Here is a 4,088-nt window from a genome sequence, read left to right as displayed (position 1 = left end):
GCCTGCCTGCAGCCACAGCCCCGCTGGAGCAGCGCCGATTGGCCCGTCCCGCCCCTCCCCGCCGGGTCCGCAGCTAGCTGGGCGGACCAGGTGCACAGAAAGCGCGGCTTGCGGTCAGCTCCCACCGCCGGAGCTGAGCACTTTAAGCCAAAGGCCCCATTTTGCTCCTTCCAACTGTAAAGAGAGAAGACCGAGAATAAGTGCCTAGTCCGGTCGGGGAGGGGAAATCAAACAAGCTGAAGTAAACTGCCATGGGAAAGGACAGTCAAGCTTTGGTGAGCACTCACTTTGTGCCATCCCGGTCCTTGAGGCTCAGAGAGATTCAGTAGCTTGATCATGGTGACAGCCAAAAGGGTGCGGAACGGAGGGCTGTAGTAGGAACCCCTAAGATCTAACTGTTCTCACCAGGCTACTACTCTGTGTCACCTTCCAACATCTGGATTTCAAGCATCTTTCTCTCAACACCACTCTGACTTTAGAGTTCACTCAAGTACAGCCCCCACACAGCTCATCCATTTCCTCATGCAGTTGACATTTATTGAGTACCTACTATGTACCAGGTGCTGTTCTAGATGCTACAGAACACGACAAAACGTCTTCCTCAAGCTTACATTCGTTCCAATGGGGGGAGTCAATTGAGAAATCAGCGAAACATGTCACTAAGGCATATATAATGCTCTAGGTGATGCATGTGTGTTATGGATATGCACACATGTTATGGAGAAAACACATAAGGCAAGAAAGGGGATAAGGAATACCCTCTGCTTAAGAACAGGCAGTCAGGGAAGGCCTCACTGATAAGGGGGCATTTGAGTAAAGACCCAAAGGAGGTGCCTCTGTACAACCATGTCTCTCTTCTCTGCTGTCTGCTGTTACTGTGAATGATTTGCTCCATGTCTCTTTCCTTCTGAAGGCTTTTGGTCCCAGTTATACCCTCTCTCTTCTGCAATATCTGTCCTTTCATCTCTTCTGGAATATCACCAGCCAATACCAACATGCTTTACTTATCACCTTTAGTTTTCTGAGGGGAAGATTCTTTGGCCTCACATTGTAACTACTGCCCTCTCTCTCTGCTGACCACTCCACCGGAGCATCCACATGAAAGGCTGTGAACATATGGAGAGGGAAAGTGGTCAGCAGAAGCCAACCTCCTAGCCATCGGCACCAAGGAAGCAGAAATGAATGAAGTGGGCTATTAGACAAGCCAAGCCACCACAGCCTGGCCACCAACTGAATACCACTGGCTAAGCCACCCTGCTTAATACCAGGTGGAGCAGAAGAATGTACCTAAGAGAGTAGAACCAATGAATCCAAAAGAGAAGAGTATTCGAAAAGAGGGGGAGTGATGATCTGTGTCCAATGTGGCTATGAATTGAATACGCTTATGGCAGAGAAGTAACTACTAAATTTGATAACATGGATACAATGGGTGGTTTAATAAGAACAAATTCTACACGAGTCAAAAGAACACAAACCATATTAGAATGGGTTAAGGTGAGAATGGAAGATTGGAGATATTTCACAAGCTTAGCTGCTAAACCAAACAATCATTTTCTTATGCTCATAAACAGTGCATAAGGAATTTGGGCAGGGCCCAGCAGTCTACCTGGTTGACATGCCCACTGGGGTGTCTAATAATCTTTTCAAAATGTGTCCAAAGGAAAACTCTTAATCCCCCCTGCCGAAACTCACACTTCAATAAATGGCACCACTACCATCCAGTTGCTCAAGTCCAAAATCTACATATCTTCTTTTATCCATCTCTTTTCCTCACACCCTCTTGCACCAAACAGATCAGTCAGTCCTATAGGCTCTATTCTGTATTAGTTATCATATGCTGCATAACAAATTATACCAAAGTCTCACCATTAAAAACAACAAACATTTATTATCTCATCATTTCTGTGGGTCAGGAATTCAGGCATGGCACAGCTAGATACCTCTGGCTCAAGGTCTCTCATGAGTTAGCAGCTGAGCTGTCAGTGTGAATTGCCATCTTATCTGAAGGCTCAACTGGAGTGGGTGGAGGAGGTGAGATCATCTTCAAAGATTACTCACACAGCTCTTGAGAGACTTCAGCCCCTTGATATATGGGCCCCTCTACAGAACTACAACAGAACAAGGTAGCTGACTTTCACTAGAATGAGCAATCTGAAAGAGTGAGACAGCATGCCTCCAAAATGGATGCCACAATCTTTTATTAACCTAACTTCTGAAATGACATCCCCTAACTTGTGTCATATTCTGTTTGTTAGATGCAAACTACTAACTCTAGTTTACATTCAAGGGGAGAAGAATTAAACTTCACCTTTTGAGGCTCCCCTCCATATGCCTTGAGGCATATTGATATGGTTTGGATGTTTGTCCCCTCCAAATCTCCTGCTGAAATGTGATCCCCAATGGTGGAGGTGGGACCTGGTGGGAGGTGTTGGGTCATGGTGGTGGATCCCTCTGAATTGTCTTGGTGCCATCCTCATGGTAATGAGTGAGTTCTCTTGCTCTGAGTTCACGTGAGATCTGGTTGTTTAAAAGACTATAGCACCTCCCCCCACCCCCACTTCCTGTCTTGCCATGTGACATGCTGGTGATGCCCATCACCTTCCCCCACGATTTTAAGCTTCCTGAGGTCCTCATCAGAACCTAAGCAGATGTTGACACCATGCTTCCTGTACAGCCTACAGAACCATGAACGAATTAAAACTTTTTTTATATAAATTACCCAGCCTCAGGTGTTTATAGCCCACATATCAAAGAATGTATAGATCTCCCTTTGAAACCACCACAACTTTCAAATAATCTTGAATCAACCCAATTTTCCCCATTTCCACTGCCATGACTCTGGTTCAGGCTGCTATCATCTCCAGGCTAGAACAGATTCTCCACTGTTCTCTCCCTAATCACCCTCCCCACAAATCCATTCTTCTTATCAAGGCCCATGTAATCCTTTAAAAATGTAAATCGGATTATATCATTTCCATGCTTAAGATCCTCCCTCTTCTGGCTTCTCATTTTATTTTCTTATTGTGGCCTTAAAGGCCCCACAAGATCTGGGCTGTGCTTATCATCTGACCTAATTTCTTATAATTCACTCAGCATAATGTTGCAGCAACATTAGCTTTTGTACCACTCGGTACACACACCAAGTTTATTGCACTTCACCATCATTGTCTTTGCTATTCTTTGGCTAGAATCCTCTTCCCATCCCCCTGACTTAACTTCCCAGCTGCCCCTTGCATTTCTCTTTCTTTTCATTCAGGTCATAACTTAAATGTCACTTCTTCTGAGAGGACTTTCCCAATATTACCATCTAGAGTAGGCTTCCTCCATACTCTCTTCTCCTGAACCCTCTCTCTGCACCAGTTACTAAGACCTCACTGCTGATATCAAATGGTTAGCACCAGTACAGAATTACTGGTTATTAGAATAATGACATATTTCTACAGTGGTTGGTAAATAACCACTTCCTCAGACCCTCCAAGAGGTCCTCCACAATACTGACCATTCTCTCTTCCCTGGAATCCTCCCTCACTTTACCATGATCTAGCAACCAAGGTATTATTTCCTGGCACAGTAGGGTCTCTAGGATTCTTCTTCCAAATAGTGTTTTGTTCAGCCGGGACTGAACTGACTGATTGACGCTGTGCCATACCTGTTGTTAAGGACTCTATCACCACTGTCTTCACAGCACTCCATAGGAAATCATCTTCCTACTTAATGCCACCTGCCTTCCCCTACTAGCATGTAAACTTTTAGAGGTCACAGACCTTAACTTGCTAACTACCTTCTCTCCAACTCCTAGAACAGTTTCTGGCACATAGTAAATGCTCAAATATTTGTAAAGGGAAGGAAAGTACAAATGAATGGCAAGGGGTTGGGGATAAAGGAGGCAGGAGGAGCAGGGAGTGAAAGATGGTTTGGGAGTACACTAGAGATGCCACTCTCTCCTTTTCTGACCCAGTTGTCCTATGGGCCTTAAAGAACCCAAGTGGTCTTTCTTGCACAAAAATCCATGGTATTTGTTTGAAGTCTCTGACTATTTGTTCTCTTTTCCCTCTTTTCACAACCAATCTTGTCCTCCTTCCTTCCCC

Source organism: Hylobates moloch, unplaced genomic scaffold, assembly GCF_009828535.3.
Source record: "Hylobates moloch isolate HMO894 unplaced genomic scaffold, HMol_V3 SCAFFOLD_1, whole genome shotgun sequence".
Classification (NCBI taxonomy): Eukaryota; Metazoa; Chordata; class Mammalia; order Primates; family Hylobatidae; genus Hylobates; species Hylobates moloch.
This window is presented reverse-complemented; position numbering follows the sequence as displayed.